General features: G+C 47.5%; 1 protein-coding gene across 1 annotated transcript in view; it reads left to right on the forward strand.

The window, feature by feature from the left end:
* The first annotated feature begins 466 nt into the window (after nt 1-466).
* AGBL1 (AGBL carboxypeptidase 1) overlaps nt 467-26379 on the forward strand; it is a 912082-nt gene continuing 886169 nt past the window's right edge. Inside the window, exon 1 of the mRNA XM_054451589.2 lies at nt 467-522. The gene's annotated coding sequence lies outside the window, so the exon portion shown is untranslated. The remainder of the gene's footprint in view (nt 523-26379) is intronic.

Here is a 26379-nt window from a genome sequence, read left to right on the forward strand (position 1 = left end):
AGGAAGGAAAGAAGGAAGGAAGAAGGAAGGAAGAAAAGAAGGAAGGAAGAAGGAAGGAAGAGAGGAGGGAAGCAAGAAGGAAGGAAGGAATAGAAAGGCTGACCAATAAATTGGAATCTGAAGGCTCTGGTTTTAGAGCAGGGCAGTGAATTTGGGCAAGTTACTGCCCATTCTCCATCTCTAGAGAATTCATAGTATTAATGGGGATTTAAGGCCTCTCAAGTTTAAATGTTCTTTGAAACAATGTAATAGTTCAATATCTATATGACATTTACTTTGAGTTTTTATTTTTTGCCATCAAAAAGGTGGAATAAGATTTAGATGGGACCACAGTTCCTGATTTAGATCAATATAATAAAAATACAATGTGTTTTTTTCTTGCTCCAGGATACTGGAGGCAGCAGCCTGCTGCTTCCCCCATGGCAGACATGTGGCTAGGGGTGCAAGTCGGAAGAGTGAGTGGGGCTGCCACAGGCTTTGCCCAGGCTCCCCTGCCCCTGCGGGAAGGCTTCTCCTTGGCGGGTAAGTTTTGCACCATGAAGCAGCACGTTCCTATCTTTCACTGTGTGATGTAAAAGTGTATGAGATGAAAATATAAAGGGGCCATTTATCAAAGCCTCAGCATTGTTAAATCAGTGAACTGTGCACCAGCACATTTGTTCTTATGAAGCATTGAAATGGCAGTACCCAGTGATTGTCACTGCATTTGCCCAGGGGACCCAGCCCCAATAAGGTGGAAATACAACTTAACAAGTTTCCTTAAGAAAGACCACACAGCCTGGCCCTGCTTGGTGATGTGGAGCGTGCATCAAGATTGTTCACTCTCTGTTCAGTTCCCCTTTTTCTGGGTCAAGAAGCTGTTGCCCACAAAGGTGGATTCAACACCCTTATTTCAAGGTGGGAAATGGCCTAGAAGTTGAAGGCTTGTTTACCATAAGAAACTGTTTGCCATTTCCAAATTCTTCTCTCAACTAGAAAGGAGGGCAGTGGTACAAGTGAAAAGAGAAAAATTCCATTGTCCCCCTTGCAGGGTGTGCAGTGGGGGTGTGGGCTTGCTTCTTCAGTGCCCTGGGGCTCAAATCTCTAGGGGAGCATACAGACAGGCAGGCTGTAGGCTTCGACCCCACAGCAGTGTCTGGGGGTGAATGTTTACAGCTGAAGCCCCAGTGGGCATGTGTTACAGGGGGCTCCTTTAGTTTAGCTGTCCCTAGGTGGCTTATGTTAGTCAGCCCAATTAGACCTGTGCCTTATTGCAAGGACAGAGGGCTTTCTGTATCCCCGGGTTCTTGCCTTGGTGTACCGTAAGAATTGGATCACACATGGGCTTGGAGAATGAGTGCAAGGTTTTATTGAATGCAGTAGCTGTCAGCAGATGAGGGAGCCAGAAGAGAGATGGTTTTGCCCTGGAGTCAGGCTGCTTGGCGGCCAAATCTTCTCCGACCGTCCAGGCCAAACCCCACATTGTTCCGCGGGTCAATGGCCTGCTGGCGTGCTGCTGTGCTCCTACATGGGTGCGTTCCTCTTGATGTCCAGCCACCCTTGTGTTCCTCCGTTGATGTGCTCCTCTTGATGTCCAGCTGCCTGTGTGTCTGCCAGCTAGGGTCTCAGGGTTTTTATAGGCATAGGATGTGGGTGTGGCAGGCCAGGGTGGTCTTGGGAAATGCAATATTTGGGCAGGAAAACGAAAATGCCTGTCCTCACCTAGGTCCGTGGGGACAGGCCCAGGGGTGGAGCCCTAGCCAGGGACCACACCCTTCTCTACCCAGAACTTCCCTTCCCCACTTCTGTATCACACGTGCTGGGGTTTCAGCTGTGATGGCTAATTTGGTGTCACCTTGGCTAACAGTGCCCAGTTTTTTTTTGTTGAACACTAGTCTAGATGTGATTGTGGAGGTATTTTTTAGATGTGATAAGCATTGGAATCAGTAGACTTTTGAATAAAGCAAATTACCCTCCATAATGTGGGTGGGCCACATCCAATCAGTTGAAGGCCAAAGTGAGCCAAGACTGAGGTTTCCCTAAGAATGAATTCTCAAGATGGCAACATGGAAAATCTGCCGGGGTTTTCAGTCTGCTGCTCTGTGGAATACAGCTCAGGACTGCAACATTAGCTCTTACCTGACTTGCCAGCCTGCCAGCCTGCCCTGTAGAATTTGGACCTGCTGGCCGGCGTGGTGGCTCACATCTGTGAGGTGTGAGCACTTGGGAGGCTGAGGCAGGTGGATCACATGAGGTCAGGAGTTCAAGACAGCCTGGCCAACATGTTGAAACCCCGTCTCTTCTAAAACTACAAAAGTTAGTGGGGCATGGTGGTGGGCGTCTGTAATTCCAGCTACTCACGAGGCTGAGGCATAAGAATCTTTTGAACCCAGGAGGCAGAGGTTACAGTGAGCCGAGATCGTGCCAGTGCACTCAAGCCTGGGTGACAGAGTGAGACTCCCTCTCAAAAAAAAAAAAAATTTGGACCTGTTTGCCCCACAATTGTGTGAGTCAGTTCTTTAAAATGAATCTCTGACTCTGTCTTCATCTCTCTCTCTCTCTCTCTCTCTCTCTCTCTCTATGTATATGTATATGCTATTGGTTCTGTTTCTCTGGAGAATCCTGACTGATATACCAGCCCTGGTTTCCCGTGACTCCACCTCTACCAATGGATGTTGTTTTCTTTTCTTTTCTTTTCTTTCTTTTTTTTTTTTTTTTTTAAGATGGAGTCTCACCCTGTCTCCAGGCTGGAGTGCAATGACGCAATCTTGGCTCACCGCAATCTCTGCCTCCCTGGTTCAAGCGATTCTCCTGCCTCAGCCTCCTGAGCAGCTAGGACTACAGGTGCACGCCACCATGCCCAGCTAATTTTTGTATTTTTAGTACAGACAGGGTTTCACCATGTTAGCCAGGATGGTCTTGATCTCCTGACCTCATGATCTGCCTGCCTCAGCCTCCGAAAATGCTGGGATTACAGGTGTAAGCCACTGCCCGGCCCAGATGTTGTTTTCTCTGTATCATCAGTTCCTCCTTCTTTAAAATAACACCCCTATTAAGTCTATCAAGAGTTTGAAAATGTGCTCCCACCATTTCCTGGGTTAGAATCTCTTCGTGGGCTGCACCTCTGAATCAGCTTTGCAGCCTGTCAATCATACAAATGCTGGGCTGTTTCTCCTGAGATTCTGGGTCAGTGTTCAGGGCAGGCACTGAGTATTCATAGTCTTTAAAATGTGCCCCAGGTAAGTCTGCTATTGAGTGCTACCAAACTTCATGATAATATCTAACTTCCTTAACACCCAAACACTACCCCGATCTGGCATTACCTAATACTTCACCATGTCACACCCTAGACCAGACGCAGTGAACGTTCACACCCATATCTGCTTTTGTGCTTTTGCACATACTCTTTCACCTGCCTGAAATCCACCCCTGCCATACATCCCCTATCACCTGGCAAACTCCTATGAATCCTTCAAGGTCCCGTAGAAGTATGATGCTTTTCCAGGCCTCCAAGGCCCAAGCACATATGTTTAATAACTCTGTTATGATGTTGAGCACATCAAATCACCATCTAACTACACTTCTCTATTGGCTGCAAACTCTTCAAAGTTGGGCATCACATTTTTGTGTCCTCATTGCCCAGGATGATGCCTGACATATAAAAATCAATAAATTTTTGCTGAATTTAAATTACAAAGCAAGTTCTTCCTGCACTGATTCCATGCTCACCAAGCAACTTTTGGATAATTTGACTTCCCCGGCAGCTCCTGCTGATGGAGTGAATGTGTGTTCGGTCAGACCGATGTGAGTGTCTGGGCCACATGACAGTGCATTTATTTCCAGCTTAAATTGATAAATAGGAGTCCTGGTTTACATACAGTTTGTTGAATAAATGGCTTGCCTATGGTCATAGCTCAATTATCCAAATACAGATGATCCTCCCAGCCTATTATTTGCAGACTGGTTTTTATTTATTATCTTGAATTTGTTCTCTCTCTCTCTTTTTTTTTTTTGTGGCTCTGCTCAGTCCCTCTTTTCCTCCCTGTGTGGATAATTGAAAGCTGGCACCACATGTGACCCCATCAGAAAGGCCGTCTTACAAAGCATTGGTGTTGAGTCAATTTTACTGATGGTATTGGCTACACATATATCTAGGGCAGAATCCACCAGATGTTGGTGTGGCAAATCTCCACTCCATTGCAAGGATTTTGCTGCAGCAAAATCTAGTTTGGGCCTGTGCTGTGTAAGTTCTATCAGGAAGATAGGGACCCTTGCTTGTTGGTTGGAAGGTGAGTGATGGAGAGGGAATCCTGCTGTCTTGTAAGTAGGCACTGATCTTTCTTACTGTTAGGTTTGAGACAGACCATCCCACATATGTTGCCCTCTTTAATAGTCTGAAGACAAAAAATCAAACTTTTTTTTCTCTATCCTATGGAAGAGATGCATAGGGCAAGACATGTGGGAAGGGGTGACACTTCCATGCCCTCTCTGAGAGCATCACCTTCCAGGAACCTCTGCAGGTCCAGCAATCTGGAAGCTCTCAGCATGCTGTCCTTTTGGGTTTTTATGGAGGCTTTCTCATGTAAGCATGGTTAATGATATTGTTGGCCTTAGTGATCAACTCAACATTCAGCCCCTCTCCCATCCCTGGAGATTGGGAGGTGGGGATGAAAGTTCCAACCCTTTAATCACATGGTTGGTTTCCCTGGCAACCAGCTCCTATCCTGGTGCTATCCAGGACTCCACCAAGGGTTACCGCATTAGAACAAAAGATGCTCCTATCCTATTACCCTGGAAATTTCACGGGATTTAGGAGCTCTCAAAATGATAAAGCTCTTAGAAACTCTATGGCAGGAGCCGGGGTCAAAGACCAAATATTAGAACAAAAGATTCACCCAGCACCCCTATCCACAAGGGTTTTGGAAGCTGTATGTTAGGAACTAGGAGCAGATCTCAATCTCTCTCTCTCTCTCCCTCCCTCCCTCCCTCCCTCCCTCCCCTTCCCTCTCCCTCCCTCCCTCTCCCTCCCTCTCCCTCTCTCTCTTTCTCTCTCTCTCCCTTCCTCTCTCTCTCCCTTCCTCTCTCTCTCCCTTCCTCTCTCTCTCCCTTCCTCTCTCTCTCCCTTCCTCTCTCTCTCCCTCTCCCTCCCTCCCTCTCTCTTCCTCCCTCCCTCCCTCTCTCTTCCTCCCTCTCTCTCTCCCCCCTCTCTCTTCCCACCTCTCTCTCCCCACCTCTCTCTCCCCCCACCTGTCTCCCCCCTCCCCCTCTCTCCCCCCTTCTGTCTGTGTCTCCCCCTGCTTTTCCCCTCTCTGTCTCCCCCTCCCCCTCTCTGTCTCTCTCCGACCCTATCTTTCTCTCTCCCTTTCTCTCTTCCCCTCCCTCCCCTCTCTCTCTTCCCCTCCCTCCCCTCTCTCTCTTCCCCTCCCTCCCCCTCTTTCTCCCTCCCTCCCCCTCCCCCTCTCTCCCTCCCTCCCCCTCCCCATCTCTCCCTCCCTCCCCCTCCCCATCTCTCCCTCCCTCCCCCCTCCCCCTCCCCATCTCTCCCTCACTCTCCCCTCCCCATCTCTCCCCCTCTCTCCCTCCCCCCTCCCCCTCCCCCTTCCCTCTCCCCTCTCCCCCTTCCTCTCCCTCCTCCGTCCCCCGTTCCCCCCACTCCGTCCCTCCTTCCGCCTCCCCCCTCCCTCCTCCGTCCCCCCTTCCCCCTCCCTCCTCCGTCCCCCCTTCCCCCCTCCCTCTGTCCCCCTTCCCCCTCCCCCTCCCTCTGTCCCCCTTCCCCCTCCCCCTCCCTCTGTCCCCCTTTCCCCATCCCCCTCCCTCCTCCGTCCCCCTTCCCCTCCCCACTCCCCGTCTTCCTCCCCCTCCCCACTCCCCGTCTTCCTCCCCCTCCCCACTCCCTGTCTTCCTCCCCCTTCCCGTCTTCCTCCCCCTCTCTCTCTTCCCTTCCCTCCCCCCCTCTCTCTTCCCCTCCCTCCCCCTCTCTCTTCCCTTCCCTCCCCCTCCTTCTCCCTCCCTCCCCCCTCCCCCTCCCCCTCTCTCCCTCCCTCCCTCCCCTCCCCTCCCCTCCCCTCTCTCCCTCCCTCCCTCCCCTCCCCTCCCCTCCCTCCCTCCCCTCCCCTCCCCTCTCTCCCTCCCTCCCCCCCTCCCCTCCCCCTCTCTCCCTCCCTACCCTCCCCTCCCCCTCTCTCCCTCCCTACCCTCCCCTCCCCCTCTCTCCCTCCCTCCCCTCCCCCTCTCTCCCTCCCTCCCCTCCCCTCTCTCCCTCCATCCCTCCTCTCCCCTCTCTCCCTCCCTCCCTCCCCTCCCCTCTCTCCCTCCCTCCCTCCCCTCCCCTCTCTCCCTCCCTCCCTCCCCTCTCCTCTCTCCCTCCCTCCCTCCCCTCCCCTCTCTCCCTCCCTCCCCCTCTCCTCTCTCCCTCCATCCCTCCCTCCCTCCCCCTCCCTTCTCTCCCTCCATCCATCCCTCCCCATCCCCCTCCCATCTCTCCCTCCCCATCCCCCTCCCCTCTCTCCCTCCCTCCCCCCTCCCCGTCCCTCCTCCATCCCCCTCCCCCTCCGTCCCCATTCCCCTCCCCTCCCCATCTCCCCCTCCCCCCTTTCTCCCTCCCCCCTCCTCCCCCCTCCCCCTTCTCCCTCCCCCCTCCTTCTCCTCTCTCCCTCCCCCTCTCCCTCCCCCTCTACCTCCCCCTCTCCCCTCCCCCTCCCTCCCCCCTCCCTCGTCTCTCTCCCTCCCTCCCCCTCTCCCTTGTCTCTCTCCCTCCCTCCCCCCTCCCTCGTCTCTCTCCCTCCCTCCCCCCTCCCTCGTCTCTCTCCCTCCCTCCCCCTTCTCCCTCGTCTCTCTCCCGCCCTCCCCCTCCTCCCTCTCTCTCCCCTCTCCCCTCTGTCCCCCTCTCTCCCCTCCCCCTTCCCCTCTGTCCCCCTCTCCCCTCCCCCTTCTCTCCCCCCTCTCTCCCCCCTTTGCCCCCTCCACCCTCCCCGCTCTCTCTCCCCGCTCCCCGCTCTCTCTCCCCTCTCCCCGCTCTCTCTCCCCTCTCCCCGCTCTCTCTCCCCTCTCCCCCCTCTCCCCGCTCTCTCTCCCCTCTCCCCGCTCTCACCCCTCTCCCCGCTCTCTCTCCCCTCTCCCCGCTCTCTCTCCCCTCTCCCCGCTCTCTCTCCCCTCTCCCCGCTCTCTCTCGCCTCCCCCACTCTCTCTCCCCCTCCCCCACTCTCCGCACCCCCTCTCTTCTCTCCTCCCTCCCCCTCCCCCTCTTCACCCTCCCCCTCCTCTCTTCACCCTCCCCCTCCTCTCTTCACCCTCCCCCTTCCTCTCTTCGCCCTCCCCCTTCCTCTCTTCACCCTCCCCCTTCCTCTCTTCCCCCTCCCCCTCCCTCTCTCTCCTCCCCCTCCCTCTCCCCCCTCTCCTCTCCCCCTCTCCTCCCCCTCCCTTTCCCCCTCCTCCCCCCCCTCCCCCTCCTCCCCCTCCCTCTCTCTCCTCCCCCTCCCTCTCTCTCCTCCCCCTCCCTCTCCCCCCTCTCCTCTCCTCCTCTCCTCCCCCTCCCTTTCCCCCTCCTCCCCCCCTCCCCCTCCTCCCCCTCCCTCTCTCTCCTCCCCCTCCCTCTCCCCGTCCTCCCCCTCCCTCTCTCTCCTCCCCCTCCCTCTCCCCCTCCTCCCCCTCCCTCTCTCTCCTCCCCCTCCCTCCCCTTCCCCTCTTTCTCTCTCCCCTCCCCTTCTCTCTCTCTCCCCTCCCCCTCTCTCCTCCCCCTTCTCTCTCTCCCCTCCCCCCTCTCCTCCCCCCCCTCCTCCCCCCCTCCTCCACCTCTCTCCTCCCCCTCTCTCTCTCCTCCCCCCCTCCTCCACCTCTCTCCTCCCCCTCTCTCTCTCCTCCCCCTCTCTCTCTCCTCCCCCTCTCTCTCTCCTCCCCCTCTCTCTCTCCTCCCCCCCTCCTCCCCCTCTCTCTCTCCTCCCCCTCTCTCTGTCTCCTCCCCCTCTCTCTCTCTCCTCCCCCTCTCTCTCTCTCCTCCCCCTCTCTCTCTCTCCTCCCCCTCTCTCTCTGTCTCTTCCCCCTCTCTCTCTGTCTCTTCCCCCCCTCTCTGTCTCTTTCCCCCTCCTCCTCTCCCTCTCTCTCTCTCCTCTCCATCTCTCTCTCCTCTCCCTCTCTCTCTCCTCTCCCTGTCTCTCTCTCCTCTCCCTCTCTCTCTCTCTCCTCTCCCTCTCTCTCTCTCTCCTCTCCCTCTGTCTCTTCCCCCTCTGTCTCTCTCCTCTCCCTCTTCCCCCTCTGTCTCTCTCTCCTCTCCCTCTCTCTCTGTCTCCTCCCCTGTCTCTCCCCCACCCCTCTCCCCCCCCTCCCCCCAGATGTTGGTATGGTGAATCTCCACTCCATTCCAAGGATTTTGGTGCAGCAAAATCGAGTGTAGAACAGTGCTGTGTGAGTTCTATCAGGAAGACAGAGACCCTGTCAAGAAGACAGGAACCATATATATACATACAGAGAGATATATATAGTTATCTGTATATGTATATGTATATATATACATACAGAGGGATATATATAGTTATCTGGATACCTAGGGAACTTATATGTATATACTTCTTCTTATACCATGATGTCCTTGAGCAGGGTCTTTCTTGTAGCTGGAGGAGGCCCCCAGCACTTGAGAAGAGAACTTTTCCATGGAAGAACCTAGAGTCAGTGTGGTACAGCAAGAGACTTCCAACTAGAAATTAACAGGTGCAGTTCCAGCCCCACCTGTGCCACCTTGTGCCTAGGACAATGGACAATCTCTGTCTCTTGTCGATTTCACTGGGAGCTGGGACTGGCCTCATGGCCACTGTGCACTTGGGATTAAGAATGGGTATTATGGTGGGGGCGTCTGTTGAAGGAAAGCGAGACAGGACCAATTAAATAGACTTGTGGCAGGTCCCGAAGCCTACCCTCCTTAAAGCCACCCCATCATTCAGGAACCTCTTTCCCCTGCCTTGTTCTATCCCCCACACAGCCTGCAACAATCATGTGAATTCTGAAGAAAATCAGAGTTCTTTGCCCGGAGTCCTCCAAGTCATCTTGGGATACCAGTGAGCTTTCTTCTCTGGCTGGACCATGCCCCATACCACCCTGTGCCCTGCACTGGCAGGAGGTTCTCTGCCCCCACTAGCTCTTGCCTCTGTGTTTTTCTCTGAGCTGCTCATCCTATTGCCCACTGCCCTCACACTGCAGCAACAAAGAGCCCACCTCACAGCCTGGCCTTGTACCTCATTTTCCACATGGCTGTCATTTGGAGGAGTTATTTATCTAATGTTGGTATGGAGGCTGCTGGTGGGGAGAGTAACATGGCCCAGAGCAGCCAGCTGCAGTGGCTTGCCTGAGGCTGCTGAATAGTACAGCTGCACTGGAAACTGAGATACACTCTCTGCTTCAGCAGAGGCTTTTCTTTCTGATTTTGGGAGGTGGTGCTGGCATAGCCATGACTGGAACACCCTGGGGGAAGTTTCCTTAGAAGCTGACCCGATAGGGCTCTGTGTCCTGTGGGCTGTCTGGAGGAGCAGAACTTGAGAAGGCACAGGGGTGGAGAGGAATTAGAGCAGAAGCAAAGCTAAGCTCAAAGGGCAGGAGCAGGAACGGAGCTGTGGTCACAGCCCAGACTGAAGAGCAGACGTTCCAAGGTGGGTCGCAGCAGGACCCGCTTCCAGGATGCACGAGGGTGGTTGAGCCATGGCGGAGACCAGCCGGGAAGGTGTCCTAACCTGCACTGGGCTAGTGAACACACTGGTCTATTGTGAAGGCCAGAGGTGGCTTTTCCTATCCCACATCTCACAGGGCCCATCCAGGGGCCACCTCAACCAGGAAGTTTCCTTTGACATTTCCCGTCACCCACAGTCTCAATGGAAGAGAAATAACCACGAGAAACACTGGACCAGCACTTCTCAACAGGAGAGCCTTATAAAATACAGATGTCTGGGTCCCTTTCCAGATCTGTTAAAATTATAAGCTGGAGGGGAGGAGCCCAGGCATATGTATTTTTAAAACAAGTTTTCTAAGTAATTCTGAAATGCCTCTTGATGGGACCTAAGAATGGCTATGTTTTATAGCACTTTACAGCTTACCAAGAAGCCTGCAGACCTGAGCTTACTTTTTCTGACACCACTTTGGTTTGTACCTCATCCCCAAGCACCACATAATTTAAATAGCTGCCTGTTTCTTCTGTTATTCCACTCTCACCTTGGGGAGAGAACCAGGCTCTGTCCTTTATTTACTTTTTTTTTTCTTTTTCTTTTTTTCTTTTATTATTATTATTATTATTATTATTATTATACTTTAGGTTTTATGGTACATGTGCGCAATGTGCAGGTAAGTTACCTATGTATACATGTGCCATGCTGGTGCGCTGCACCCACTAACTCGTCATCTAGCATTAGGTATATCTCCCAATGCTATCCCTCCCCCTCCCCCCACCCTGCAACAGTCCCGGAAGTGTGATGTTCCCCTTCCTGTGTCCATGTGTTCTCACAGTACTTTCTTCCACACGCTGTGCTGGGGAAAGACCAAGAACTCAGTAAATACTTAACGATTAGGGTAGATCAGGGAAATAAAGGCCACAGTAAACACACAGACACTCACACATTATTTGCACACAAGAGGGATGTGTACACTGCAGGAAAATGAGAAAGTTCAAATAGGAGAAAAAAAAAATGAAAACCACCTATGTTCACTCCCTATCCTTTAAAAACTACCAATTCCAGGTGTGTGTGTGTGTGTGTGTGTGTGTGTGTGTGTGTGTGTATGCAGTTTTACATCAATATGGGATTATGCTGTGTATACTCTTTTATAGCTGCATTTTACAATTTGGCAATAGATCATAAGCAAATTCCATTATCTTAAAAATATTAGCATTAGGTCCTAAACAGAGTTTTAACTAGGAAATCATTAGCAAAGATATCTCAAAGATGGGTCTTGAAGTCCAAAATGAGAGATTGTAGACCCTACTCTAATACTTAACACTTATGCACATCAACACACATTCTCAAAACATCCTATCATAAAATAAATAGTTCGGTTGAACATAGAGATTATATGTAGTTTACTGTTTGCATTGTTATTTCTCTGCTCAATTCTTTTTGATAATTCTTCCTTATAGGATAGGGTCCAAAAATATTAGCTTGGCATTCATGTTCCTCTGCACCCTGGACCCAATTAACTTTCCAATTTTATGTCCCACTGATCCCCATTTAATGCTTTCTACTTTCGTCATAGAGTGCTACTCAGTGTTTTTGAAGGGTGGCCATGACAGCTTCTACTCTTTATTTGCAGATCTTTCCCTGTCTGAATGTCATCCTTCTTCTCTTCCTATACTGCTACCAGTCCCGTGGTAAACAGGGTCCACATCACTAAATAGGACGATCCTGCAGTTATACGTTACTGTGTAACAAATGATTCAAAAACGTGGTGGCTTACAACGATAATTTATTACTTCCTGTTATTCTTTGGATCAGGAATTCAGGTTGGGATCAGCTAGATGGTTCTTCTGCTTGACTCACCTGCAGGGTTGTCAGATTTAAATAAAAATTCAGCACACTTAGTTAAATTTGAATTCCAAATAAACACTGACTAGTTTTTTTTTTTTTTGGTATAAGCGTGTCTATACAATATTTGGGACATATACTAAGAAACTGCTCCTTATCTGGAATGCAAATTTAACTGAGTGTTGTGTGTTGTAGCTGGCAAACCTCATCTGGAGTCTGTCTGTGGTGGAAGGCCTTGGTTCTCCTCCATGTGGCCCTTGTCCTCCGGTAAGCTGCATGGGACCTCTTTGTATGGTGGGCTCAGGAAAGCATTTCAAAAGGGCAAAGATGGAAGCTGCCATACCCTTTAAGACTTAGCCTTCGGCTGGGTGCAGTGGCTCATGCCTGTAATCCCAGCACTTTGGGAGGCCGAGGTGGGCAGATCACCTGAGGTCAGGAGTTCAAGACCAGCCTGGCCAACATGGTGAAACCTGGCCACTACTAAAAATACAAAAATTAGCCAGATGCAGTGGTGCATGCCTGTAGACCCAGCCACTCGGGAGGCTGAGGCAAAAGAATCGCTTGAACCCAGGAGGTGGAGGTTGCAGTGAGCTGAAATCACACTACTGCACTCCAGCTTGAGTGACAGAGCAAGACTCCATCTCAAAAACCTAGCCTTGGATGTCACACACATAACGTCACTTCTCATTCAGTCTCTTGGTCAAATGAGTCATAGTGTTGCCCGCATTCAGTCCTCCAAAAATGGGCTCTAACTTTAGATGGGAGGAGCAGCAAAGTGGCATTGTAAGGGACATGCATCTGGGGATGAGAGGAATGGCTGCAGCCCTTTTTGCAAACAGCATTATTCCCTATCACTTTCAAATACTACCTTGTAGTCTACTGTGCCATAACTCTTTATTCACTTTCTAACTTTTACATTTGGATTATTTCTTTATGTTGTTATGAACTTTGTTTCAAACAACAGGCATTTTTGTGTACTTGTCTAATTTTGTGTATTTTTTTCTCTTATGAGTTAGAAATCACTGCCTTATGTCAGAGCCCAGCTTTATCACTTACTGTGTGTCCAGGGGAAAAATTGCTTAGCAGCTTCATACCTCAGTTTCCTTATCTCAAAATGAAGACAAAAATATGACTCATCGCATGGGGTTACTGTGAAGGTCAAATAAATACTGAATATAAAATGCTCAATAACTGTTGATAATTATTAAGATAAATCCCTGGAAGCAAAATTATTAGGCCAAGTGGTATCAAAATATTTAGGACAATTGCTGTATATTAATAAAGGGGACCACTAGAAATATATTTTAAATTTTAGATTCAGAGGGCACATGTGCAGGTTTTTTAATGGGTATATTAGGGGATGTTGGGTTTGAGCTTCTAGTGAAGCCATCACCCAAATAGTGGGCATAGTATCCAAAAGGTAGTTTTTAAACCCTTTTTCCCATGCCTCCCTCCGTCCTCGCTTTTGGAGTCCCTAGTACCTATTGTAGGGATCGTGTTTTGGATTAACAGAAACAAGACCCAGTTCTAGAGCCTGGTGGTTAAGAACTAAGACTTTAGACCAGGAGTCAGAAAGCTGCTGCCCATGGACTGTTTTTGTAAATGAGGTTTTATTGGAATACAACTATGCCCCCTTTTTAAAATGTATTAGCTCTCACTGCTTTTGCATTAGAGTAGTAGAGTTGAATAGTTGTGGCAGCAATCAAGTGGCCCGCAAAAGTGAAAATATTTACTATCTGACCCTTTATAGAAAGTTTGCTTTCAGTTTAGTGTAAGAAAGTCCCAGACTCAAATCCACACCCTGCACAATACCCTCTGTACTGGTGACATAAGTGCTTGGTAAAGGGTAGTCCTCTTATTACTCTCTTTCCTGCTATTTTGGTGGACACTGAGGAAGGAGGCCAGCAAGATGGTTTTATCTACACCAAGTAGAAGGGCTCTACAGAGCAGCAGATACTTAAATAGAAAGTGCTGTGTGTGCTCATGTGTGTGTGCCTGTGTGTATGTCAGCATCCAGGTGTATGTGCATCCTTCTGTGTATGTGTGCGTGCGTGCACACACACACACTCATGTGTGCATGTAGCCAGAGGACTGGCTGGTGGAGTGGTCATTCTCCCTGAGCAAAGTTTTCTGTACTTGTAATAGGTACTGTTGGCGTGACTGTTCTGAGCAATGATGAGAGGTGCCAGAGGAAGCAGTGTGAAATAGTGTCATATGTGGAAATATGTAATGAAGGTCATTGTAGGTAGGAGTCTCTTCAACGTGTCTACTCACCCAAAAACAATGGCACTGGCCCTCCCTTGGTGCCTGGGCTCTCCCAGCAGTGTGCGGGCCCTCCCCATGGCCGATCCTTGCCCCTGGTTTCCATCTGCACTCTTCACACTGCCCAAGTGAAACCTAGTTTCTCTGATTCATTCTGCTGACCAAAGCACCGATCACATGCTCTCCAGTTGATGACATGGTGTGGGTACTTGCTGGGTTCTGAGCACTGCATTTTAAGCCAGATGTTGGTAAACTTAGAGCCATGATGTGTGCTATCTCCCTTCATTTTCACACCAATACTCTGAGTAGGTCTTATTATCTTCCCTTCATAGGTTAGAAACTAGAGCTCGGAAAGGTCAAATAACTTTCCCCAAGCCACATAGCCACATAAGGACTGGAGCTGGGATTTGATCCACGTGACTCAAAAAGCTTATTGTTTCTACTGCACTAGACAATCACTAGTCTAGCAGAAAGAATTCCATGGTGGAAACATTATAATTAAGGTCAAGGTGAGATATAGGTCATGAAGGAGTTACATAAACACTAGAAGAATTCAGAAGAAAGGGAAACTTTATATAGATGAAAGCATTCGCATTTGATTTTAATTTCATATGACCAAGAGAAGAAAATTTTTCTCCTGAATCTGAGGCCTTAGCTAAAATTAGGGGGAAAAAAAATCTGTCCTGAATATGTTGGGTCAAAATTTGGGAAGTGTATGACAATCTTTACTTGACTGAAGAAAGTGAGTTGACTTTGGGCTATGGGAGGGCTGGGCCAAGGCAGTTTTTGCTGCATGCTGCCTGTCTGGAGGGACCCTGATGTCACTGTTTTAAGTGTTAACTAAAGTCACCACTCTGTTAAAAGGATGGGTCCATCATGGGCCCGAGGAAATGTCCAAGCTGCATCCATCATCTCTTCAATAGGGTTCTTTCTCCGGCTGTCACACTTACCTGTTCTCTGCAGCATTTGTACCAGAGTTAGGTCCTGGTTGCTCCTCTCTGCCTAGCATGTGCCCAGTACAGTCCTGTGATAGAAAAATTATTATTCCACAGTACTCTTCAGAGAGGCTTTGAGAACCTGGAAGTAATAAACCAACAGAGCTGATAGGTGTTGACCTGTGGATAGCATTTCCCCACCTCTGCACCTGTTCACTGAGGCCTCCAGGAACCCTTTCTCTGGTCTAAAGGAGAGCTGATGGTACATTTCTTATGGAAGCATCCTGAGCCTTGAAACAAATGTCCACGGGTCTAGCCCAGGATGGGGTACATAGAAGAGCTCAGGAAAAGTTTGTTGACTGAAGGGAAGAATGAATGTGTGAATGCAAGCTGAGTGTCTCTATCATTAATTGCTGAGCTCACTGCAGCGAGGAATTTAAGCATTTCATTTTCAAAATAGATTCTCTGCTTGGATGTTCGAGCTGAGGCTAGACAAGATTAAAGACCATTCAGCCCTAGAAAGTCTGGTTTAATTGGTCTGGGAAGGAACCTGGCAATGGCATTTTTAAGATGCTCCCCTAGTGATTCTGATATGTGGTCAGGGCTAAAAACCGTTTGGATTTTATCCAGTCTAAATTCTCTCAAAATAAAGTAATCCCAGCACTTTGGGAGGCTGAGGTGGGTGGATTGCTTGAGGTCAGGAATTTGAGACCAGCCTGGGCTACATGGTGAAACTCTGTCTCTACAAAAAATACAAAAAATTAGCTGGGCATGGCGGTGCATGCCTGTAGTCCCAGTTACTCAGGAGGCTGAGGCACGAGAATTTCTTGAGCCTGGGAGGTGGAGGGTGCAGTGAGCCAAAATTGTGCCACTGCAGTCCAGCTTGGGCTACATGGTGAAACCCCGTCTCTACAAAAAACACAAAAAATTAGCTGGGCATGGTGGTGCATGCCTGTAGTCCCAGTTACTCAAGAGGCTGAGGCACAAGAATTGCTTGAGCCTGGGAGGTGGAGGTTGCAGTGAGCTGAGATTGCACCACTGCAGTCCAGCCTGGGCAACAGAGCGAGACACCATCTCAAAAATAACAACAAAAATACAAAACCAAACCAAACCAAAACGACAAACAAACAAAAAAAGAGGAAACTGAGGCCCAGAGAAAGGCTACAGCTTGGAAGCCCTTGGCCATGAAATAAAATGAGGAAAATCTGTTGACTGCCTCTGGGGTTTTTTTTCCAGGTTGTGTTTCTTGCTCTTTCTTGCTCTATCTGTGGGTATGAACTTGGACCTGTGGTCAGGACCAATCCCCTGCCCCCAACTAATCTTTCTTCCCTGTATCTTCTGTGACCCTGTGGTTACCTCCTGCCCACTTTTTTGTTTCCCGTGTGACTTGGGTTCAATTTTTGTTTTAATTGATAAAGTGTCCCTTCTGGAATGTTATGTCTGTTTTTCCTGCTCTTTCTCCTGGAAGCAAATGGGAGAGATTTATGGTTCCTTGTAAAACCCAAACCTTGTTTAGAAATTGCTTGTGATTGATTAAGTAATAAAAATGCTTTTAAGACAGGAAGGTAAATTTTCCTGCTAATTGCTCTGTGCTTTACATTAGAACATTGTTACACTGCCTGATGCTCTCTAGGGCTGGACAACTTTGTAATTTCCATCACCCTGAAAAGTCACATTGGAATCATCGTCTGCATCTTTATTTTTTCCAGGACCGAGACTGTTAAAAGACACAGATAATTAATAGGCCAATAAACACAATCAGCAACACATTTGAAACAAGAGAGAAAATCCCTTCTTTCCTTTGAATATGAGCTCCAGCGTTCATCTGGGTATGCAGATAGGAGCCAGGCCCTGGTGGAAGGGTGGTCCAGTTGGGATATGGATGGGGATTCTCAGCCTCCACCTGTCCCTTCCCTCTTTCTAGTATCAGATTGGTGCAAAAGTAATTGTGGTTTGGCCATTACTTTTAATGGCAATAGTCTAGGTACCCTAAAAGATGGATTGTGTATGAGTCAGACTCCCGGGCCTGGAGCCACAAGGGGATGAAACTTGCATCCCAGTGGGGAGGGCACATTCCTGGACAGGGCACAGGGAGTGTCTGGTGTGTGGTCTACAGAGCCTGGATTAGATGGCTGATCATTGCTTCAGAGCCCTAAGGGAATACAGGGATGCAGCCATCACCAAAGCCATTCACAATCTCCATCAGTGGAGTCATTGAACTTCCGTGCAGCCCTCCACAGTTTCCAAAACTTTTTAAACTTACAAGTAAGTGGGCACGAGGGAGTTAAACAGCTCCTCTTGCCCTTCTCCAGACAGCTGTCTCAGCCTGCCATGGACACACACAGTTTTCAATCAGTCTAGGCAGCCGGGGAAGTGTCTCATAGGGGAAGAGGAGAAACAGGACCCAAGTGAAGGGTTTCTAGTGTCAGGAAAGAACTATCTAAGGGCATTTGGTCCAGGAGAAGCTTCCTGTCTCACCTAGAGCCAAAATCATCTGGCTGCTTGCCCCTTCCCTTCACCACCCTTTTATAGTGGCAGCATTTGAGGAATATTTGCCTTGGAGGAGATCCAGTTATCCAGAATTTTCTGTCTGGCTTAAATGTTAGTGACAGCAAGTGATTGAAAAAATAACAAGAGGATGAATTTGTAATTGATCCACAGATGAACTCAGGAAATCCTCAAGCACTCTAAAATTACCTGTCTTATGAGTGTTTTCCTGGGGTGGGGAGTCTACTTCCTTCATGAACGTTTTAAGAGATTCACAACCCAAAGATGATTTTAAAAAAACATTCGAAGATGGATTAAAACTGTTAGAAAGGTGGCAAGAGAATTCTGACTTAGAGGGTCCGGGAGGGTTTCACAGAGGTAACGACATTGGACTCAACCTTGAAGGGAGATGGAGTTCTCCAAAAGGAGGAGGAGGAGGATTCTAGCACTGTGGTCTCATGTACACAAATTCAGAGTTCTGGAAAAGCACGATGTGATATCCCTGTAGCCCAGAGAGAAGGGAGACTGGAATAGAGGGCGCTGGGAGAAATGTACCTCGAAAGGTAGGCTGGGGTCCTATCACTGGGGCATGTCCTTGGTTGAACACTAAGGGATTTGGGCTTTAACCTCAAGTCAAGTCTCCAGATGCTAACTCCTTTCTGTGTCCATTGCATCAGGGTTATCTTTTGAAGAAGGTCATTACTAGCTCAGAGGGGGGGCAGTGGGACATCACTTGAGTCCAATTGTCATGGCGGTAAAGCAACTTGGAGGACAATGGAATCTGAAGAGCTCAGTGTGATAAAGTAGAGGCCCCCATCTCAAATCAAATACATGGCTTGGCTAGCTATTCTTGGCTAGCTACACTTAGGACTTCTCTAGGACTTCTTACCACTCTTGGTCCCTGGCCTTTCTGGACCAACTTCCATGCAAAGTTATTCTGTTCTCACTAGTTACTGGGGAATAATTTGTTTTCCAGGGAAGGGTTTCAGGTTTTGACTCTGGCCAACTGGGAGCTTTCAACTCACTTTAAGAGTAGTATGTAGCGCAAATGACAGGGACAGATCATGGGTATGAAGATGTCATTATGCTCTTATAACAGCATTATTTAGCTATTCTATGCTGTGATGCCTATGAGATACCCAAACTTTAAGTTGCAGAGAAGAGCTATCTGCCTGGGAGAGGTGACTTCATTCAACCCCAGGCTTCCTTGGCATCCCTGAGAAGCCATAGCATTTAGGCCCCTCAATGTGATAATAGAATAATGATAATGCTCATTCAAGGAAAGGTCCTGGTTTTAGAAGTACTGCCCCTGAAGTTTTGCTGTGAAGAAACTGCTAAGATTCTGTCTTGGGATGAGGGTGAGACCTTCAAGCTTAAGTGATGATTGTAAATAGGGAGCTCCCTGCCCTCTCTGTCTACTGCTTCTCACCCAATCTGCTCCTTCAGATCTACTGAGGTCTTAAGGACTTTCATTTCTTTCTTGAGTGGTGAAATGGTCCTCCTACCTCCCCCCTGGGGAAGGGAGAAATTGAGGAGAGCTAAAGAGACAGAAGGTCCTTGTGCTCCAGGCCCTGGCTATCCGTATTACCAAGTCCAACAGAGTGATGAGTGCTAGTTGAATAAAATGAGCAGTTAACAACTACTAGTACACAGGAGGAAGACAGTGTGCTGAGTGTGTGGATTATTAGGGGGATTATCTGATTGAATCCTCCCAACAGTCTTGTGGAGTAGGTACTACAAGTGTCACACTTCATTGATGGGAAAATTGCAAAGGAGGGGCATTAACTTGCCCAAGGTTTCACAGTCAGAGAAGAGGGGACTCATGATCCAAGGCCAAGCCACTTGGTTTCAGAGGGGATGTTCTTAGCCACTATGCGGTTTCCTTCTGCCACGATCCATTGCTAGCTGCCTTCAGTCTCCTGGGCATTCTAAACATGGGGCAAGCAGCAGGAAAAAGACTTCTAGCTGGCTGTAATTCCAGATATAATGTGGATGTAGAATAGCTGCATCTGAACCGTCTGAGTTGATGCAAGGGATACTAGAAGCGCAACCCACAGAGAGATGGTCTGGACAACAACCAGGTGAGGTGCTAGGCTTCCCACCTTCTGTTCAGGGAGCTTGAGGTACAGAGGTTTCCCAGCAGGTTATTTCCAGATATTGCTCCCTATGGACTGGGGAAGGATGGAGAGCGGTTGATCCTCCTAGGGTGGACAATACAAGAGATTGGTAAGTGGGGCTGGAGCCAATGGAGCCTGGCTTTGTTGAGGTTGTTTTCATCTGGAGGGCAGCTACTTCATCTCTATGCTCATCTTTCTAGAATGCCAAGTAGACCAAGTGCCCACATACAGATAACACAGTAACAACGACCACCGTTACCATAGCAGGAAACTTAAAGGGCTTCATTTCTTGGCCTGAATGGGCTTGGGTGAGCTTCTCCATCCTCTCTGCCCAGATGTGGCCTTGCAGCACAGCTGTATGTGGATATGTTCTGGCAATTGAATGAAGCTGGGTCGAGGGAGTATGAACTAATGGAAGAGCCTCACAGCCCAACATGCCCTCTGGGTCCCAACTTTTGGGAATGGCCTAAGCCTTGGTTTTTCCTAGTGCCCCCAGCCCTCCCTGGGAAGAATCCCATGCCTCTTCCTTTCAAATTATGTCTTGGCATCCAATTGATTATAAGGGGGTAAATACATTTCTCAGAGGTTTCAATTTATAAGGGTTTAAAAGAAGCAATATTATTCCTAAGGAAAAGGGAAATATATCACATATGTTTTTCTATTCCTCATACAAGAAGTGTGCAAAAGATTAGTTCCTGAAAGTGTGTAAATAGATTGAATAATCTACAGCATTAAAAAAACCATTTTCCTTGGGAAATAGTGATCTACTGAAGGTATTGAAGCAGGAAGATAATACGATTTACTTTCTGAATTCTTATTCAACAACTAAGGGTTATCATTCACGCTTGATTGTGATGCCTTTAAGGATAAGGAATGGGGCCTTTGCTTTTGTATCCCTAGCAAGTTAGCAAGCAAGTGCCACAGTGCCACACACTTATTTGCTATTCAATACATCTTGAATGAATGAATGAGTGTGAAGGAGAATGTTGGCAAATGCAGGCAGGAATGGAATTAGAGTTAGAGGTTATAAGCTGAAAGCTGGAAGTGGACAGAGTTAGGGGAAGAGGCCAGAGGAACTCAAACACAAGGCCAGGAGGATCCAAATTTGAAGAAATGGACTGCTGGGAGCGGTGGCTCATGCCTGTAATCCCAGCGCTTTGGGAGGTCGAGGCAGGCGGATCACCTGAGGTCGGGAGTTCGAGACCCGCCTGACCAACATGGAGGAATCCCGTCTCTACGAAAAAGACAAAATTAGCTGGGTGTTGTGGTGCATGCCTGTAATCCCAGCTACTCGGGAGGCTGAGGCAGGAGAATCGCTTTAACCTGGGAGGTGGAGGTTGCGATGAGCCGAGATTGTGCCATTGCACTCCAGCCTGGGCAACAAGAGTGAAACTCTGTCTTGGGGAAAAAAAAAAAAAAAAAAAAAAAAAAGGACTGTGGGAAGCTGGGTGCTGTGGTGTGTACCTGTAATCCTAGCTACTTGGGAAGCTGAGGCAGGGGGAGTGCTTGAGCACAGGAGTTTGAGGTTGTAGTGAGCTATGAATGTGCTTCTGCATTCCAGCCTGGGCAACAGAGTAAAACTCCATCTCTAAAACAACCAACCAACCAACCAAACAGGACTGTGTGGCCATGGGAAAGGAGAAAAATGGGAGGATGTAGAATATTTTGTGCAAGCAAGATGGGCACACATTTCTATGGTCTTGGGGGGGCCTCTGATATAGAGCAACACTCTCCAATAGGACTTTCTGCAGTGATAGAAATGTATATCTGTGTTGTCCAATATGGTAGCCACTAGATCTATGTGGCTCTTGAGCATTTGAAATGTGGCTACAGCAATCAAAGCACTGAATTTTTCATTAAAAAATTTGTATTTAAACATAAATAGCCACATATGGCTAGCAGCTGCCATATTGGACAGTGAAGAATACTCTTTAAAATCTCCAAAATACAAGGAAAGATTTTGTGGACCCAGGAAAATGATGGGGGAGAAATTGGCAGTAATTGTATTGATATGCCAAATGGCAGTTTTGAAGACAATGATGATAGTAGCAGGAAGTCCCACAGTGAAATCTCAGGTTTGGGCTGTTCACATAGGTACAAACTTGGTGGAGAAGAAATAGAATTACAGTATCCAAATACTGTTTCTCGTGTCCTTCACATCTTAGGTGACTTGCAGCTGGAGTTATTTTTTTCATTAGTTTTATAGTTAGAAATGAACTAAAGTATCATAAATCCTCTCTTGGCATCCACTCTGGTCCAGGTGAGGACGCTATCCATTTTCCCTTCCAACCCTTCACGCAGAAGTACATAGACGAGCTATCACTGGGGAAGCATAATCTGAGCCAGCCAAATCTAGCTGGGTTTTTCATGATCACTTAACAGCAAATTAACCCAAATTTGCTTTGGAGAAGGGAGGGTTTTATTTTCCTGGCATCATGTACTTGTAATAAAAATGCCCCTTTTAATAAAAATCAATAACAACTTAAAATACACAATAAATGTTGTAACATTAATAAAACATACTACCCACTAAATCCAGCTTTACTATGTAATGTACACTATTTACAACCTGCATTTCAGGCCTGATCATGCTTCCAACCGCGAGTGAAATGGCCTAAAACAGCTGTCAGATGGTGTGAAATGAACATAGACACAAGGTAAATAAAACTCAAACGAACCCTGAATGTTCTCTCTCAGCAGTGAGTCCAGCCCTAGGTAACTAAGGATGAGTGTATGGCTTGTACCCATGTGTACTATATGTCCTTCCTCCCTCCATCTGTCCCTCTTTCCTTTCCTGCCTCACTCTTTCTATTCTTCCTTCCTACCATGTGCCTGGAATTTGAGGGATACAAAATAAATTGAAGGTATCCTTTGCTTTCTAGGAGTTTACAGCATCATTATGGAGATTAAATATGAACTATATAAATGATGCAGTTCTTCATGACTCCCTGATGCTTAAAGGGTATACATCTCTGATCCATTGTGTGAGCTGTTTCCTCTATCTGAATTGCCTTGTGTCTCCTTCTCCACCTAGAAAACCCCTATGTATCCTTCAAGGCCTCAATTAGATGTCACCTCCTTTATGAAGACTTCCTTGTGCTCCCAGAGACTGTGATTACATCTTTTGAGCTCCCATAGTATTTTTTCATTCTCCAATGATAGTGATCATCACATGCACTCTATAGTGAGATCCCTTGTCTGCAAGGGGGGCTGGAAAACATAGTTTAGCTGTGTGTCCAGAGGAAGTAAGTTTAGTGTTCACATAGTCAGTTTGGAGAGCTAGACAGAGCCTCAAATTCGTGTCCAAACACTCTGCTTCTTATTCATGATGGCCAAGCACACCAGCTTTCTGGGTTTTCTTTGCGCCATGCAAATTTCCTCTTTACATTTGCTGTTCTCTCTTCCCAGAATCTTTCCCCCCAGGTATCTGTGATCCCTGACCCCACCAGTTACTGTCTAGCTGCTTATGCTGCTTTATTTTCTTTGTAGCACTTAGGACTCACCATAGTTGTATTATCATTTACTTCCACCAAGTTGTATGTTCAGTGAGGGCACTGTGCTCTCAGACAGCCCTATACATCAGTACCTAGAACCTGTCTAACATAGTAGGTGCTCTATACATATTTGTTAAATGGACAAATCCCAATTGGAGGCCAAATTTCAGGTGCCTTCTAGTGTGGCCCTTCTTGTACTAAGTCTATGGCCATGCCTGGTTGCATCCTGAGGTCCAATCTGTGGGGCCAGACAGTTCAGGTTCCTTTAGCGGACAATCTGACAATCCCATTCTTCTTTGAATTGATGAATCCTAAAGAAGATTCTTTCATCTTCTGGTTTTAAAGAACAGTTGAGATGGGGTGGGGATAAAGCAGCTGACATGCTAAGAATCAACCCCACCCTACAAACAAACTAAAGGCACAGCAAGGTCTATAAAAACTACTTTTAATGAGCTCTGCCCCTAAATGGTCAAATCGAAACTGTGGACCCCAGCTATTTTGTAGTTTATGTGACCTTGGGGAATTATTTAATTTTCATGGGCTCAGTTTTCTGTAAAATGGGCTTAATAATAGAGATGAGATCACCTATGTGTGTAAAGCAGTAGGACAATGCCTGACATAGCAGGAGCTCAATAGATACCTCTTCACCACTTTCCCTTTCTCTTCCTCCATTTTTCCTCCATTTTATTCTTTTTATCTCTCTTTTTCCGTCTTTTACCTTGTTTTCTGATAGGCTCTTGCATGCATATCTAATAACTTGCTTTTATTTGCCTCTGTCTCTGTCTCTCAGAACTCACAGACCCTTTTCTACTTACAGGACTCTTAATATGATCCTTGTTTGTCTCCCTTGTCCACTGAACTTTCAGTATAGACTAACTTTCCTGAAGAACATAGCAAATTTCTAGTACATGTAGTTAATAGGTTAATAGGCTTCAGGGGACCTGACTTGGCCTATATTTAGAATGCAATAATGAATTGTGCTTTAATTGGTTTTCCCTCATTTAGGGGCCATGGGAACATAATTTCCTCAAATTCTCAGTAGGATCTGTGGTTGGGGTAACGATTGAATTCTGTTTCAGCCAGACTAAACGTGGAAGGTCCTTCTAGGACAAAACACAGATCTCTGTTCTTTCCCACAAGTGGGGGTGCAGATCCAGTTCCCTACATGCCTGCTAAAGTACTGAATTCAGTCCCCAGAGAGACTTTTTCGACAGAGTCATTAACAACTGCCTTTGCTACACTCCTTAGGCAGCCATGACAATGTGGCTCTTTTGGATATGCAAATACTGGATGGATAGGAAGACCAAAATTTTAAAAATCAAATTAGCTTGGTTTCAATTAATAGTAAAAATGATGAGCATATACAGCACCCTAGAGAGATGCATAGAAGGCTTTGACACATTCTGAGTTCCGTCAAATGACTGAAAGGGACAGGAGCGTAAGTATTGGGTCTTGTGTGAGCACCTTGAGGACTGGGCTGATACCTTTTTTTATCTTTGCATCCTGGGGCCTATCATCTAACAGATGCCTGGTAGATATTTATGGAATAAAATGAAAAGTTCCTAGGGCTTTAAGATTGGAAAGGGCTACTTGACGTAAGAATATGGCTTGGACAATATACTTTCTCTATGCTTTAGCTTGATAGGTGTTGAAATCTCTCCTTTTGTGTGTGTGTACCTAGATTTTATTTGAGGAAAATGAAGAGGCAGAAGGGTTAAGGAGAAGAGAACTCATTTTTTTGTTTTGTTTTGTTTTGAATACATACTACAAACCAGCCCACTTTACTAGGCACCTTTGCAAACATTGCTATTGTTATTCTCATTTACAGATGTGAATAACTAGAACCAGCGAGGTTAAGAAACATGTCCAAGTTCATACAACTGAGGCAGTATTGAGACTATGGTCACTTCCCTCTAAAATTGGTGCTTCTTCACCAAAATCATAATAGGCCAAGGTGGGGGCAGCAGGAAATGAGGGATAACTGGGGTACCACCTACTCAGATTTTGTATGTCAAGTGGCCTGAAGATTTTGAAAGCCCTTTCAGGGCTGTTGTAAAAGGAGCTGTCATCTCTGCATGCTCTGCATTTTCCTGGCAGCCTCGGTGATTCATATTTTAGGTTTATCTTATGGATAACCTAAGTTGCAGGTGAACTTGAACTGTGTGAATTCCCACAGAGAGCTGTGATAACACAGATAACACAGGTAAGCAATGGGCCTGGGAATTGTCACATTCGAACTTAGAGATCCAGGTCTTAGGAGGTCAATACATTTCTTTTTTTTTTTTTTTTTTTTTTTTTTTTTTTGAGACGGAGTCCTGCTCTGTTGCCCAGGCTGGAGTGCAGTGGCGTGATCTAGGCTCACTGCAAGCTCCACCTCCCGGGTTCATGCCATTCTCCTGCCTCAGCCTCCTGAGTAGCTAGGACTACAGGTGCCCGATGCCATGCCCGGCTAATATTTTGTATTTTTAGTAGAGACGGGGTTTCACTGTATTAGCCAGGATGGTCTCGATCTCCTGACCTTGTGATCTGCCCGCCTCAGCCTCCCAAAGTGCTGGGATTACAGGCATGAGCCACCGTGCATTTCTTAATATGCAGGATTCTGTTGTGATGAAAGGATGAGAGGTTTCAATCCTTACCACCCGCCTACCCCCTGCCCAACTTAGGCAATTGCTCAGAGGCAGTGATGATGATAAATGGAAGACAAATTCTAGTTGCTTGTAGCCTTGGGCTTGCTTTGCTTTAACTCCCCAGAAAGTTTGAGAATAGAGTGCCCCTTGTTGTTCTCTTGAGTTTCTTCAAACCTCTCAGCCAGAGGTTCTTGACAATCTGAGCCACAGGAACTCATGTAACCTGCAATGATTTTTCTTGCTCTACACACGGCCCGCTATGGGCCATTAGGGTAACACCAGGCCCTCACTGTACATTGTCTTCTGGGGTCTGGAAGTTGGTTCTTTTAGAGTGATGAGTGTCTTTTAGAAGAGGCAGTGTGGCTTTTGAGGAAGCACATGGATTTTGGAGTCATTCAGACCTGGGTTTGAATCAAATCTAGATCAAGTTTTGTAATGACCTGAGATTTCTGGGTGATTCCTCATCTGGGAAACAGGGGACATGAGTCCTTCCCAGCAGACTGGGGATGTCAGGAATCATATATGGAAAATCAGATGATCATTCCTGAAGGCTAGTAGCCCAGGCTTTGGGTCTGATGGACCCTTTTTCTTTTTTCTTTTTTTTTTTTGAGATGAAGTCTCCCTATCACCCAAGTTGGAGTGTGGTGGTACAATCTCAGCTCACTGCAACCTCCGCCTCCTGGGCTCAAGCAATTCTCCTGCCTCAGCCTCCTGAGTAACTGGGATTACAGGTGTGTACCACCACACCTGGATAATTTTTGTATTTTTAGTAGAGACAGGGTTTCACCATGTTGGCCAGGCTGGTCTCGAACTCCTGAACTCAAGTGATCTGCTCACCTCAGCCTCCCAAAGTGCTGGGATTACAGGTGTGAGCCACCGCACCTAACCTGAGGGACCTTTATCAAATCCTACATCTGTTATTAATGAGCTGTGGAAGTTTGAATAAATGTCTTAACCTTTCTGACTCTCAAATTTCTTATGGGTAA

This window comes from Pongo pygmaeus, chromosome 16 (genome assembly GCF_028885625.2).
Source record: "Pongo pygmaeus isolate AG05252 chromosome 16, NHGRI_mPonPyg2-v2.0_pri, whole genome shotgun sequence".
NCBI lineage: Eukaryota > Metazoa > Chordata > Mammalia > Primates > Hominidae > Pongo > Pongo pygmaeus.